At 36.3% G+C, this 16,426-nt stretch overlaps 1 protein-coding gene across 1 annotated transcript in view; it reads left to right on the top strand.

The window, feature by feature from the left end:
* The window catches only part of Sgcz (sarcoglycan zeta), a 1,272,783-nt gene that overhangs the window by 781,943 nt on the left and 474,414 nt on the right, over positions 1-16,426 (top strand). The gene's annotated exons all lie outside the window — the stretch shown is intronic.

Below are 16,426 nucleotides of genomic sequence, written 5' to 3'. Positions count from 1 at the left end.
CCAAATGAGCAAAACCAGCATGGAGTATTTATGCAAGAGTGGAAATTAAAAAACACAGATAATCTAACAAAGCCAAAGTCCCTAAAGGTGTGGGTTGACCTACACCTTTAATCCTGTTGACTCGTAGGCCAAGATTCCTGATCTGTAATGTGTTCCAGGACAGCCTGGGCCCAAGTTAGAGCCTACCTCAAAAATAAATAAATAAATAAAATAAAATAAAATAAAATAAAATAAAATAAAATAAAATAAAATAAAATAAAATAAAATAAAAAATTTTAAAAAAGGCATAAGAAAATGACAAAAATGCACTATATATAAATAAGGAAACATAGAAAGCAACAAAATCCAACCCTAAAACTCAGCTAATTTAAGAATAGCAAAGTAGACCAAAAGTAAATCAATCAAATTAAACAGATGAACTTCCCTGACATGGAATGTACAATTAACACTTACAGTGCAGGTCTATATACCTGACTTTGGGAAAAGAGACCCTGTTAACTTTTGGGATGACTTCTGATCTTACCCATTCTGATTGCACACCTGGATCCCACTTTGTCGTGCTGTGGGCTCGGCTAGGTTGGTTGGGTCAGTAGATCTGCTGTGCTGGATGCTGTGTTGCTGAGAAGTGTCTGAGTTTGCTTCAAGTTCCACGTTCTCCAGTGGTTGCTGGTGCTGGTAGATAAGGAGGGGAGGCTACAAAGCAAGAAGCATGGAAAGCATAAATACACACCTTTCAATAATGATTCTTTATATAAATGGCCTCAGTGCCCTATCCAAAAGTCAGAGGCTTGCAGACAGGATTAAAAGACAGTTTCCTTATGTTTTTTTCCTCCAAAAAACTTACCTCTCCATAAAAGATAGACACTATCTTTGGGTGAGAGGATGGGAAATGATATTTCAAGCAAATGGGCATAGGACACAAGCAGGTGTTGCTATCTTGATATCTGACAGGATAGACTTCAAAACAATATTAGTTAGGAAAGATAAAAAAGGTCAGTTCATATTGGTTAAATCAACAATTCAACAGAAAGACATTTTAATTCTAAACATATACACATTACACATAGGTGCTCCAAGTTTTATTAAACAACCTCTACTAACCATTTTCAACAATTTTGGGGAGATGTTTGTCAAAAATGTCAAAAAGTATTCATTGGAGAAAAGACAGCCTAGTTAACAAAAGTGCTGGGAAAAATGGATATCTACATGTAGAAGAATGGAAAGAAAGATCCTTATTTCAATCCATGAACAAAAATCAAGTCCAAATGGTTCTAAGACCTTAATATTAGATTTGAAACTCTGATAGTACTAGAAGAAAATATATTGACTTAAGCAATGACTTTCTGAATGTAACCTCAGTTGCTCAGTAAATAAAACCACTAATCAACCACTGGGACCTCATTAAACTAAAAACCTGTTCTATAGAAAAGGATGTTGTAAATAGAACAAAAATGCAACCTACAAAATGGAAGAAAATCTATGCTCACAGTACAACTGACCTCATATAGAGAATTGATATCCAGGATATACAAGAACTTAAAAAACTAAATTATAAGAAATCAAACAACCCAATTAAAAATGAGCTATGGAACTAAATACAGAGTTCTCAGAAGAAATATATATGTTCTATAGACAATGAAAAACATGTTCTACATCCTTAGCCATCAGGGAAAAGCAAATTAAAACTACTTGAAGATTCCAGCTCACTCCTGTCAGAATGTCTGTCATCAAGAAAACAAATGACAATAATGTTGGTGAGGATGTTGAAAAAGAGGAACCATTCTACACTGTTAGTGGAAATATAAATTGGCACAGCCATTGTGGAAATCAATGGTTCCTGAAACACCTAAACATAGATTTATCATATGACCCAGGTGTAACATTCCTATGCATACATCCTTAGGACTCTTCTCACAATCTTAGAAATACTTGCACAAGCATGTTTATTGCTTCTCTATTCATAGTATCTGGGAAATAAATCCAGCCTAGATGTCCCTCAACTCATAAATGAATAATAAAGATGCAATACATTTATACACTGGAGTTCTACTCAGTGCAATAGAAAAATAAAATTGTGAAATTTGCAGAGAAATCTGAAAAGGATTATGGTAAATGGGGTAACCCAGGCCCAGAAAGCCAAATGTCACATGTTCTCTTTCATATGTGGATCCTAGCTATAAATATTTAGATTTGTATATGCATTTGATTAAAAAGCAAAAGCAGAGGTCAGTGATCTTGAAAGTGGATATAAGAGGAGGGTTTGTAAATATGTAAGTAGATGAAGAGATCACTGGGGACACAATGGCCTAAGTGAGGTCAGGGTAAGGGATCGAGTAAAGGCAGTTGGTAGGAAGGTTTATCAAAAATTAAGATGTTATTAGTAAGTCATATGTAAACCTACTTCTTTGGGTAATGGTGCTCCCAGAAACCATGGATTGTTACTAGAAAAATGTCAGTTCCAGGGATGGGATACCACCCAGTGAGTTATTGGCCACAGAGACTCCTGATGCTCCCAAAATAATATAGACTATTGCCACAGCTCTTGTTTTCTCACTAGAAATAAATAGATGGTGAGACCATACTGATAGAGACTCCATATGCTTGGGCAACAAGGTCACTGAGAAATCAAGCTAGAGTTGAGATGAAAACTTCCCCCCTGTACAGCAGCTGACAGAACCCTGATGAAAGTTACTTTGCATGCAGTCCTATGGGAGAGAAAAGTCTTTAATACTGGTAAACAGCAGTGGAAATTGCAAGTCTTAAGATTGGCTAGCAAGCCAAATGTGCCAACTGGTACAATAGTGGCTTGAGTGTTATGGGGGAAACCAACCATTCTCTAATTGGATTGGAGGCTCTCTTTTATTTTGATGTCATGATCTTTTCCTCCTTTTATGATGGTCTTGTGTAGGCAGTGTCAGGCTCTGTGAGGTCATGGATATCCATGCCATTCTGTGTTTGGGGGGAGTACATTGTAAGGAGTCCTACCCTTCCTTTGACTCTTATATGATTTCTGCCACCTCTTCCACAATAGACCCTGATCCTTGGAAGATGTGATAGAAATATTGTAGTACTGAGCACTCCTGTCACTTCTTTATAGCACCACAATGCCTTCTGATTCACCCCAAAGTCTCTGCCCTCTGAAAAGAGAAGATTCTCTAACCAAAAGTGGAGTAGCATGAATATAAGGGTATGAACATTAAGAGAAGTATTTGCTGGGCAGTTTGATGAGCATAGTATATACATTTATCCAGACCTCAGCAGACATTACACCCCTAGGGCTCATGACTACCCCTGTTTTAAGTTTTCAATATCAGGGATGTATGGAGTGGGCCTCCAGTACCATGCTGTTTTGTTATTAGAAATTCAAAAAATCATAAGGACATAGTATAAAAACATATACTCCACTAAGTATGAAAATCTGAAAAAATGGATGATATCCTACCTAAATTAATTCAAGATGAGATTAATCACTTATATAGACGTATAACAAGTATGGAGATCCAAGAAGTTATCAAAAATCTCCCAACTAAAAAAAGTTCAGGCCCAGATGGATTCACTGGTGAATTTTACCAGACCTTTAGGGAAGAAGTTACAGTATTGCTTCTTAAGCTTTTCCATAAAATAGATAAAGAAGGAATCCTACCAAACTCCTTCTATGAAGACAGCATCACTCTGATACCAAAACCAGGCAAAAATGGAACAAAAAAAGAAAATTACAGGCCAATCTCCCTCATGAACATAGTTGAAAAATTTTTAACAAAATATTGGCAAACAGAATACAATATCAGAAAGATCATTCACCCTGAAAAAGTAGGCTTTATCCCAGAGATGCTGGGATGATTCAACATATGCAAATTGGTAAATGTAATACAGTATATAAATGGACTGAAGGACAAAAATCACATAATCATCTCATTAGATGAGGAGAAAGCATTTGACAAAATCCAACATTCCTTCATGATAAAAGTCCTACAGAGACTGGAAATAGAAGAAACATATTTCAATATAATAAAGGCTATTTATGACAACTCTACAGCTAACATATTAGTAGATGGGGAAAAACTGGAAGCTTATCCACTAAAACCAGGAACAAGACAAGGGTGTCCACTGTCTCCACTTTTATTTAATATAGTACTGGAAGTCTTAGCCATAGCAATAAGGCAAGAGACACACATAAAAGGGATACAAATTGGAAAAGAAGAGATCAAGTTATCATTATTTGCAGATGACATAATTCTATATATATAGGACCCTAAGGACTGTACCAGCAAACTGTTAGAGCTGATAAACACCTATAGCAATGTAGCAGGATACAAAATAAATACACAGAAAACAGTAGCTTTCCTATATGCTAACAACAAACACACAGAGGATAAAATCAGAGAATCACTCCCATTCACAATTGCATCAAAAAAAAAAAAATACCTTGGAATAAACCTAACCAAGGAAGTAAAGGATCTCTACAATGAAAGCTTTAAAACACTCAAGCAAGAAATTGCAGAAGACACTAGGAAATGGAAAACCATCCCTTGTTCCTGGATCAAAAGAATCAATATTATGAAAATGGCAATCTTACCAAAAGCAATATACACATTTAATGCAATCCCCATCAAAATTCCAATGGCATTCTTCACGGAAATAGAAAAAAACATTCCAAAAATTTATTTAGAATCACAAAAAAAAAAAAATCTCGAATATCTAAAACAATATTGAGCAATAAAAATAAGGCTGGTGGTGGGCTGGAGAGATGGCTTAGCGGTTAAGCGCTTGCCTGTGAAGCCTAAGGACCCCAGTTCGAGGCTTGGTTCCCCAGGTCGCATGTTAGCCAGATGCACAAGGGGGCGCATGCGTCTGGAGTTCGTTTGTAGAGGCTGGAAGCCCTGGCGCGCCCATTCTCTCTCTCTCCCTCTATCTGTCTTTCTCTCTGTGTCTGTCGCTCTCAAATAAATAAGTAAAAAAAATAAATAAGGCTGGTGGAATAACCATACCTGATTTTAAGTTATATTTTTAATTATGCTTATTTTCCTGTATATTTATTCTTGGTTGATAAGGTAGAAAAATTTTTGACACTTTGTATTTCTATTATCCCATTGATGTACAATAGTTGAGCTACAGAAAGCCTATTAAGTGAAGTTAGACTAGAACAGCTATTATAAACCCAAGTATGTGAATATTTAGGTACTTGTAGAAACAAAAAAAAATTAGCATTAGTAAAGAGGAATTCAATCACGCCTTCATTAAATGGAGTACTTCATATATTTTGTCTGACATAACATGACTTCCTATGAGATGCATATTACTATTTGTACTTATTAATTTATTTATATTTTGTTTCATTTCACTTGCATTTGTGATACATGCATCTGTGTATGTATGTGCGGGTTACATATGTATTCAGGTGCACATGCAAGTGCTTGAGTATGTGTGTTGAGGCCAGATGTCAATGTTAGTTGTCTGCCTCAAACACTACCATATATTTTTTTTAAACAGGATCTCTCATTGAACCTGCGGTTTATTATAGAACATTTAATGTGAAAGACCAACGAAGCCTTCCATTTCTGACTCCCCAGTGCTGCATTATAGCTGCATCTCAGTCCTCAGAGTTTAACTGTGTTTCAGAAAGCTAACTCAAGTCCTTATGTTTGCATCGTAAGCATTTTACCAACAGTCATCTTTCCAACCCTTGTGTTTTTATGCAAGTATGTATGTTCATGTGTGTGGGCGCACATATTGTGGGCATGCATGTGGAAGCATATGTGGAAGCAAGAGAACAATCTTACACATTGTCACTCAAGAACCTTTGTCCACCTTCTTGTGAGAAGGGTCTCTCACTGGCCTGAAGCTTAATGATTATTTTGGACTGGCTAGGCTCTAAGCCCCTGAGATGTCCTCCTGTCTTTCCTTACCTTCCTGGTACTGGGATTGCAAACAATACCACCTGACATATCACTTTTCTATAATTTGGTACTAGAAATAGCTTCACTTATTGACCACTTTTTACAGTATTTTCAGTGTAGGAGCAATGATATTTACCACAGTAATGTTCTGGAAAATTATCTATGGTAGCTGATTGGAATTGATTATCTCTATCTTAGCAATTGAGCTAAACATTTAATCTTGTTATAGTAATCCCCTTTTAAAAACTATATCCTTGATAATATTTTAAGCCTATTTATAAAAATTCTATTCTTGTTAAATCAAGAATAAAGGCTTAGATGAATAAAAATATAATTGCTATAGGATCTAGATGATTTAGTTAATAATATAATAGGAATTTATGTCATTTTAATTTTTCATACAATTATCAATAATTATATAAAAATTGTAATGCTTGGAATGTGGGGAATTATTAAGAATTAATGCAATTTTTTCTTATTTATGACTACTATAATATTTAAAAAAGGATTATAAGTAGACAGTTATTTTCAAGTTAAATAAAATCTTGTTTTCCAGATAAGCATATTGACAGTTGTTTATTCATACATCTATTAAAAAGCAGTAACTATTAGTAAATGACTTTAGTGTGTGTGTGTGTGTATAATGTGTGTTGGTATATGCGTGTTCATATGTGTGAGTGTGCATATACACATGCCATGAAATGCTTACAGTTCAGAGGACAAGCTCCTGTGTGAGTCCTTGCCTTCCACCTTCCTTGAAAAGGGTTTCACACTGTTTTGACATTAGATTCACTAGACTACCTGTAGGTAAAGCTTCTAGAACATTCTCTTGTATCAACCTCCCTTTTCTCTTACTGTAGCTACATTGGGACTAGAGGCACTTTTGCTATAGTTACTCACTTTAATGTGGTAAATTACTCATGCTTGCATGGTAAGAGCTTCACCCACTATGTCATCTCCATAGCCCTGATATCAAAGAGAGAAAACAAGACTCTTTTAGGCCAAAGAGTATGTCACTCTGTGTGCACATTTATACAGAAAATGTTGGTAGTTATGGAATAATTCTATAACCTCAGCATCATTCTGTATCTATAGTGTTGGAGCTTAATATCTCCCACTCTTACAAAAGAGCATATTTCTTCAATTAAACCCATTGAATTTAATCCCTTTTAAATTGTTGATAGAAAGCTTGTTTGGAAGTATTTAAATGGGAAATATTTTCTGGGTATTTTTATTTGTGGATTATAGACATGCTTTAGTTTCATGTTTCCTTTTTAAAATTTTTGGGCTCGAGACTTCCGGTCAAGATGGCGACAGCCTAGCTGCACTACAAACAACAAGGGAAAAAAAAGATAGATGCAGATCCTAAGGAGAGAGCTGCCCCAACATACCTCAAAAGGGGCCCAACTGAAACTAAGAACAACTGACGAAATAAGCAAGGGTGATGTTTTCCTGTGAACCGGATACCAGCACAAAGGGGAAGGAGACCAACGCAGAGAAAAATTAACACCTACCAAATCAGAGAGCCAGAGCCTCAGAGGCCCCCAACACCTCAGCACTGAATCAGACCAAAAATTCGCCCAACATGGCTCAGGGAAATCTTGCGGAAGAGGGGTCGGAAAGAATGTCAGAGTTACATGTTGGGTCATGATTTGCAGAGACATTTATCATACTAATAACTGGGGGCTAACTCCACAATGCATGACCCATTTTCATTAACAAGGAGGGTCTAATGGGAGGGGGTAGATCACAGACGAGCCTAAATAAATAAAAAAAAATTGGGGGGCTAGAGAAATTGCTCAGTGGTTAAAGATATTTGCTTGCAAAACCTGCTGACCTGGGTTCAATCCCCCAGCATCCAAAAATCCAAAATTTCTTAATGTGTAAATGTAAGGCACCAAATAAACATCACTAGGCAAAAACAAATCGAAACAAGCAAAAACAATAAAAAGGTAATTAGGAAAGTCAATATTTGGAGCAGAATTTTATATGCATAATTTTCTCATTGTAACACACTTTAATCTTGTACCTAGGAGCTGAAAACAGTAAAATTTGAAAATATCATAAATGGAGAAATGTATTCATGCTAACAGTTTATTCCTTATATTAATTTATATGAATATTGTTCAGCCTAAATTCAGAGCTTTTTTTCTCATCTTCAAAATGAAATCACCTGTTCTGCTTCTTAACATAAAACTCACTAGTTGTTTATTTCCTAAAAGTACACTGAGGGTAATAATAAAGAACATCTGTTTGTCACATATTAATAACAGTGATGGAATTATTGCATTTGCTTTCATGTATGCATGATTGGCACATTGTAGGCCCTTGTCAGTAGTACATCATGATAAGGGTAATGTCTCTGAAAGTATTAAATCACAAAATATCTGAATTTTACAGCTAAAAGTGAGAAATTATTATATATTTTCCTATTAATGTCATTACATTAGAAGGTTTCAAAACAATTTAAGTCATTAGAAACTGAGGCATTTAGTGTTGGTTACCTAGACACTAAATGCCTCAGACAGACAAATAGATGATACATACATTAGATGAGGACACACACATACCAATTCTCCAAACTGTTAAAAAATGGGATTTCATTAATGAACGAGATATATAAATATCTCATGCACTTGACAAATAAATGCTTACTATGGTTTCTTCTTCCTAGTAGGCAAATTATGTGTGTGTGTGTGTGTGTGTGTGTGTGTGTGTGTGTGTGTAGCCAAAATATGTTCAAAATTATATAGTGATCATAGGAACAGAATTATGAGATTAAAATGAGAGACGAAGGAGAAGTAATTTGCTGCATCTGGCTTCTGTGACCTCGCTTAGTGGCTGGACAGTGGTGCCGCCATTTAAAATCAGACAGCCATTTTGACTCAGACGAGGAACTAGCTGACTAATGTGCTATTTTTGCTTCTGTATCCGTGCTTACTTAGCTATAGCCTCCCTTGATTCCTGGAAAGCCTCCACTTCAAGGACATTCCAGAGATACCTAGTCACAGAGGCTCTGGCCTCTAGCAAAAGATAAGTTCTGCAAACAGCTCTTGCAATAGGTTCTGCAAACAAGTTATACCTAAGATAAGTAGGCTGGAGTTCCCACACACACCCTCTCTGAAATTCCTGTTCATGCCCTCTTAGAACCAATCATTTTAAAAGTCTCAATATGATGTGACCTTTCCTTTATAAACCCCTTTCCTCTGAGGGTCAGGGCTCTCTCCCTCACTACTGCTATGCCAGACTGTGTGGATGGAGCCCAGGCCTAGGCTTGCAATAAAGAAAACTGCTGCTTTTACATTCGAGTATCTCGGCTTCTGTGGCGGTTCTCTGGGTGACTCCTGGGTGGCCAGGGGACTTGGCTCCTGGTCAGGGGTCTTGGCACAACAAAAATAAATTTAGTACTCAAGGGGCTAGAAAGATGGCTCAGCAGTTTACACGTTTGCCTGTAGAGCTTCATGACTTGGGCATGATACCTCATGATTCCCATAAAACCAGATCAGATACACAGTGGCACAAGTGTCTGGGGTTTGTTTCCAGAAGCTGGAGGCCATGGCATGCCCATTGTCTTTCTGTGTCTCTCTCTTCTCTGTTTCTCTCTTCTCTCTGCTTGCAAATAAATTGATATAAATATTTAAAAAAATTACTACTCAAGGCCATTAGAATGAAAGTACCCAAATTACCTCAAAAGGCAAACACAAATATTCTAAATTCCTGTGCTCTTGTATGCATAGGTATCTGACACACATTTATAAACCTTCTTCCAGACAGGTTAAAAAAAGAAAAAAAAAAAACTAAATTATCTTGCTGATATGATTTAAACTTTTTGCACTGCTGCTATTCCTCTAAAAAAATTTATTTTATGTAACACAGGTTATACAAGGTATACTTTTCTGTCATCGTGCTCAGACCTCTGTCACCCTGGGGGCCTTGCCTGTGGTGTCATGATAGCCATGGTGGGGCGTGAAGGCCTCAGTTATTCCCAGTGGAGTAGCAGAGGGAACCATTTCTAAGGATATTCCTACCTACTCTATGGTTCTTTACAATCTTTCTATCCCCTCTTCCCCAATGTTCCTTAAGCCATAACAGTCCTAGTTTAAGTCTGATTTAAAGCTGAGTCCTTTATAGCCTCTGAGTCTCTGCTTTTGTATGCTTTGATTGATTAACATATCTGATACCTTCACTCTAGGTCTGCTTGTCAATCTAGCAGGAAGAGTGGTATTCCTTTCACCACTTACTCGGCAATTTCTCCAGGACCCTGGCAGATGTGTTAGAGGTGGCACTTCCTGTGGTAGGTGTAGTGGGGTCCAGTGTCACACTAGCAAGACCATTGACTCACAAAGTGCTGGGAGTGAACCAACGTGCTGGGGCTGTGAGCAGCCTGGAACTGCTTGGAGTGTCAGCTTTTATTGAAAAAAAAAAAAAAAAAAACCTACAAAGTATTTATTGAAAAAACAGGATGGGAGCTAAACCATAAATCACAATTCACATGTGACAGTTACAGCCATAAAACTAATTTTAAACATAGTGAGGAATTTGGTACATCTTAGAAGATGATAGGGAAGAAGGAAAAAGGGACTTGTGAAAGGCTCTCTTTGTCAGTTACAGGAGGCACCTGGGGGGAGAGAGAGAGGTCTAGCACAAGGAGTCTCCCAGTTTATCTGTCCTTAAGGAGTTTGCTTAACAATGCTATTCAGAACAGTAGAGCCTCCTCATCTGCTTCCTATCAAAAAAAGTGACTTCTATGTTTCTTTAGGCTAGATATAAAGAAATGTAGAGAAATATAGCATTTTGCTCTCTCTCTCTCTTTTTCTTTTTTTCTTTTTTTTTTTTCATTTTCTTTTTCTTTTCTTTTTTTTTGCTATCTTCATGTGTTATCAATGGATCTTGGCTCTTCTCTTTTTCCTCTGCCATCTACCTCCAGCTATCACTCTTTCTAGGTGTCTACCTGTCTCTTTTTCTTTCTTTTTTTGTATATTTGAAATTTTATTTTTATCTAGAAAAAATGAAGGAAAGATTTTTAGGGATATTTTTAAGCTACTCTAAAATTTTTGTGCATATATAAAATGAATTTGCAACATACCAGTAGCTCCAGTCAGGTACTTTTGCTGGGGCAAGCACCCAACCAGCTTTTGGAAGGAAGTGGTTTATTTCAGACTTACCTTAGGCTGGACCTCAGGATCCATTCCCAGTAACACCCCATCCATCTGGGTGACTACAGACCAAAGTTACAAGCTCATATTTTAATACAACATCTGAGTCTATGGCATCATATATTTAAACTATCACATTTACATACATACATTCTGCCCCAGGCCCCCATGGACTCATCACCATCTCACACTGAAAATTACATTCAGTCCAACTTTAAGGTCCCCATGAGCTTTACCAATTTTAAAACTGTTTCAATGTCCCCATTCTTATCTGAGATCCAAGACTTTCTTTTAACTGTGAGTCCTGTAAAATCAAAACAAGTTACTTACACATAATAGCACAGAGTAAATATTTCTATTGCAAAAACAACAAAGGGAGACTGGACCAATACAAAATCAATAACCATCAGGTGGCTATCAAAGTAGTCTAAGTCTAAGTCTGACATCCATAACCAGTGACTTGTCACATCTCAGCAGCTGCCTGGTACCATGTGCACTACTTGACCTACTTCCATGCATTTCTCATGCTTCCACAACCAATACGTGAAACCAAAGTGAAAATCCAAGGAGGAAATAAATCTCTACCTTGAACAGCAGCTTTTAGAATTTTTCCTTTAAGTCACTCCCTTATAAAAGAGTGTATTTCTTCTCATTCAGCTTTCTCTGGGTGGATCTCACCCTCAGGGATCTTTTTTCCATTGTTCCAATGAAAAGCAGTTAGCTTTGCCCTTAAGGGTGGTAATCTGCTTACCAATTGCAAAAACCAGTCTCCATGTCTGTAACTTTAAATTTGTTTGGACTTTTTCCTGTGATAAATCCTAGATCTTTCAGTGCTATACCTTCTGATGAGGACATCAGTCCATTACTTTTAAGTTTAACCTTGGTCAAACTCTCTGCGTATGGACAGCAGAATGCAGCCAGCCTTTATGCCAGTAGCCCAGTTTCAACATAGATCTCTACAGACTCTCCATCATAACCTTTGGAATGTCATAATCTAAGCCTCCAGTCACAATTCTCTCTGCATTTAGCATTTTTAAACTCTTAACAGAACAGTCCATAAAATTTGGCTTACTGCTCTGTAAGGTTTGTCCAGTCCCAAGTATCAAGTCTTTCCATGTATCTACAGCACGCAAGTTCCAAAAGGCCAAACAATACCCACATGATCAGATTTATTGCAGCAACTACCTCACTCTTGGTACCAAACTACTGTTGTAGTCAGCTCTTCATTGGTGAAACAAACATCCAACCAGACATAGTTTATGGGAAGAAAGGACTCATTTCATGATTAAAAAATATAGGGGACTCAGATCCTCCTCTAAACACACCCTGGACTCCAAGTTCTGCACCCAGGATGACATCACCTTTAGCAAGGATTGCCAGCTAGGGCTGAAGTTACAATCACATTTTTTAAATAAAACATCTAATTCTGTGGGACCATACATTTAAACTACTACAAAAATGTACAAAATATTAAGGATCAAGTTTTATTACTAACATTTAAAAATTTGTTGCATCTTAAACTAAGACTTCTATAATTTAGAAATAGTAAGCATATATTAATATTTATTAATTTATTTAGTTTGGTTTTTTGAGGTAGGGTCTTACTCTAGCTCAGGCTGACCTGCAATTCACCATATAGTCTCAGAATGGCCTTGAACTCAATCATCCTACCTCTGCCTCCCGAGTACTGGGATTAAAGGCATGTGCCACCATACCTGGCTTATATTGATATTTAAACCAATAAATATTTTCCCACTAATAAATTCTCCATAGTGAATGTCATGATTTGAAAATATAACACTACTTATAATCTCAAGAACAATAAAGACTAATAAAATTGATTATATCCATACACATATATATTATGAATCTATATACATATAACAATGGCATCATAATTATATATGATTTAAGTGAATTTAAAATTTTTAAAAATTTAAATTTAGAAAAATATAAGTAAATCATATAAAATTCAAAGTTACTGTTACTTTACAAACACATTTTACACTAGTAACTTTACACTAGACTTAAATTATTTTAGTCAATGTCCTTGGCCAGTAAGTTGAACCATTGTTATTGTATATTAAGCTGTGATATAAGACATGAATAGCTGTTATCACATTTCACTAGTCCCAGAAAGCACACATGATTAATCTATTTTTAATTTTTTTGTTCATTTTTCTTTATTTGAATGTGGCAGGCAGAGAGAGAAAGAGACAAATAGACAGATAGATAGAGATAGAGAGAGAGAGAGAGAGAGAGAGAGAGAGAGAGAATGGGTGTGCCAGGGCCTCCAGCCACTGCAAACAAGTTCCATATGTGTGCTCCCCCTTATGCATCTGACTAACATGGGTCTTGGGGTATCGACCCTCGAACCAGGGTCCTTAGGCTTCACAGGCAAGTGCTTAACCACTAAGTCACCCTTTAGCCCACACATGATTAATTTGAATATTAAGGGTCAAAGATATAATTTATGTGAGAAAAATAACAAAATATTTTGAAATATCACTAGTCCTATGAGTAATATGGCATGATTTAGATTTTCTTATAAAAATGCTTAAACATATTTATTTCAACTCTATTATATGGGATATACATAGTTAGGTCAAAATAATACCAGAATTGTGAGACTTTTCTTGAAGAAGTTGAGGGAGCATAGACTTACAATCAGAATGTCTACACTGTGCGGTAAGTCCAAAAGTCAAATTTCACTGCAGGGAGATGGATGTTTTATGATGCTTCTTTTTTTTTTTTTTTCTCCTAGGTTTTCTAGCATTGATTTGATTTGGTGTTCTAGTGCAGAAATGTTGCCTACAGTTTGTACTATGTTGTAATATATAAGACAGATGTCAGCATAATGCAATGCCTCACACAGTATAGAGGTTTACTTTCCACAGTTTGTAGCACTGTATGTTAGGCTTCTGTAGAGGAACAGAACTGATAGAATGAATTATATTAAAAAGGGACTTTATTGGATTAGCTTATGGTAGTCCAATAACAGTTGCAGGCCCAAGAATCAAAGCCTGTAGATGCTCAGTCCACATGGCCAGATACCTCAGCAGTCCCAATCTGGCACTGAAGGCCTGGAGGCTTCCTGACCAGCCCCTGGTCATCAGCCATGAAGACTTCAGTCCATGCTGCTCTTCAATCCCTGGTGGAAGGCAGCAAGCAGCTCTGGCAGCCAAATGGAAGGAAGGGGCTCTTTTCACTCAGAGCTTCCTTATATAAAGTTCCCATCTGAGAGGGGCTGCCCACTGTGGAGGAAGGTTCACTCTGAGGGAAGGACTTCTTCCTTCAGTTGTTAATCCTTCTTGGAAGCAACCTCAGGGACCCATCTAAAAGGGACTTTTGTTGATTACTAAACAGATCAAGTTGACAACACCTTAACTATCACATACTGCATTCACATGTTCTTTCCTTTTGATGTTTTCAAATTTATGATATTTACTTAAATCAAAGACATCAGTTGAAAAATGAGTCTAAATTTCTAAAATAGCAAAATGTGAAACAAAAAACTACAGAGTGATAAGACATGCTATTTTCATATTTCATGTAAGCACTACCATTCTTTGGCTTCAGAGTCTGGCGCCCTAACCTCTAAGCCATTTGCCCTTTCCACATCACTACCATTCTAAGTACTAATTCCTCAGCATTCCAAATGCTGGGGTTATAGGCAAGCACTATCACACCTGGCCTCTGGGAACATTTCTGATAAAATTGTTTAGCATCTGGTAGTACATTTGTCTCCATAATAACATTTTATTTTATTGGCTTAAGTTTCCCTCAGCCTTTTTATTCTGAGAAATAACTAGAAAAACAATATTAAAACAATCCATATCATTGTCTATCACTTTGAGGTTTATTGTATGTTTTAAAGACAAATCTCCACATGTAAAGCTAGAGGTGCCTCTGAGCAGACAGACCCTTCAAACTCAACCTCCTGTCACAAACAATACTAAAGACTGACCTGGGGCTTTGTAAGCCATTTTCGGTAGTTTTATATACAGACATAAGTATTTCAATAAAACAGTCTGTTCTTCATAAATGATTGAATCCATCTTACATAGATATACTATACAGTGTTTCACCATTAACCTGCATTTTTTTTTCATTCAACACAGTTTTAGATAATTATCCATGTTATGCATTGAACATAACTTATTTTTAACTGCTATATACTGTTCAAACCATTTGGATATGTCACATTTTGCTATCCATTATCTCTCCCAAAGAATATCTAAGTTGTTTATAATTTTATTTTCTTTCTTCTGTATAATTTATAAGCTTCTACATGCTAAATATCCAGAAACAAAAGAAATCATTTTGTTTAAAAAATAGCCTTTTATAGATATAGACTATATCTTGTATTTCCTTTTCTTTTTTTTTTTTTAATATAGGGTTCCATGCAGCTCAGGCTGTTCTTGAGCCTAGACTGACCTTAAAGTCCTAAAACTCTTGTGTCTACTTCTCAAGTGCTGTTACAACATGTACTATCATGGCTAACAATATCCTTTATTTTCGTTCTTTATTTTTCTTTTGGTTTTTCTAGACAGGGTCTCCCTCTAGCCCAGGCTGACCTAGAATTCACTATGGAGTGTCAGCGTGGCCTAGAACCTGTGGGGTTCTCCTACCTCTGCCTCTCAACTGCTGGGATTAAAGGTGTGTACTGCAATGCCTACTTTATATCCTTTATTTTCTCCAAGTGGTTTCCAAGTTTGACTTTTCATAATTTTATGTTCAAGTACTTTGGAATACTACTCTTTATATGTTGCACTGTTGTGTATAATTTAATTCCCCCTAAGTCAATATTACCAAAGAGCTACTAATTCGACTTTTATTTCTGATCTCAAGTCTAATGAACACAAGTTCACATATATCTAGGGGTCAGTTTCTAGACTCTATTAGTTATAAATGTTAGTTACAACCTACCTACCCAATACTCCAGTGCCATGAACTTTATATTAATATAACTTTATATGATACACTAAACAGTATTATTCTCAATACTAATCTCCTAAATTATGATTTTTTGAAGTATCTGGTGAAGATATCCCCTCTGTTCTTTTTCAAAACTATCTCAACAATCCATATATATATATATGGTGGTGTTTTGTTTTGTTTTTTTTTTTTTTTTGAGACAAGACCAGTCAGGATGGAAACTATCTACACAGACTAGGTTGGCTTTCATCTTGTGGCAATCCTCCTAACTGCCTTCTGAATGCTGAGATTACACTTGAGCACCATCATGCCTGAACTTCATTGACTTCATTGACTTTTATTTCATATGAATTTCAGGGTTATTTAATGAATATTCTAGAAAATTCTTGTGAGATATTTTTCAAACTGTATTTAATCTACAGAGATTTTTGAAGA

This window comes from Jaculus jaculus, chromosome 1 (assembly GCF_020740685.1).
Source record: "Jaculus jaculus isolate mJacJac1 chromosome 1, mJacJac1.mat.Y.cur, whole genome shotgun sequence".
Taxonomy (NCBI): domain Eukaryota; kingdom Metazoa; phylum Chordata; class Mammalia; order Rodentia; family Dipodidae; genus Jaculus; species Jaculus jaculus.
Note: the sequence above shows the minus strand (reverse complement) of the source record. Positions and strands in the feature narration are given on the sequence as shown.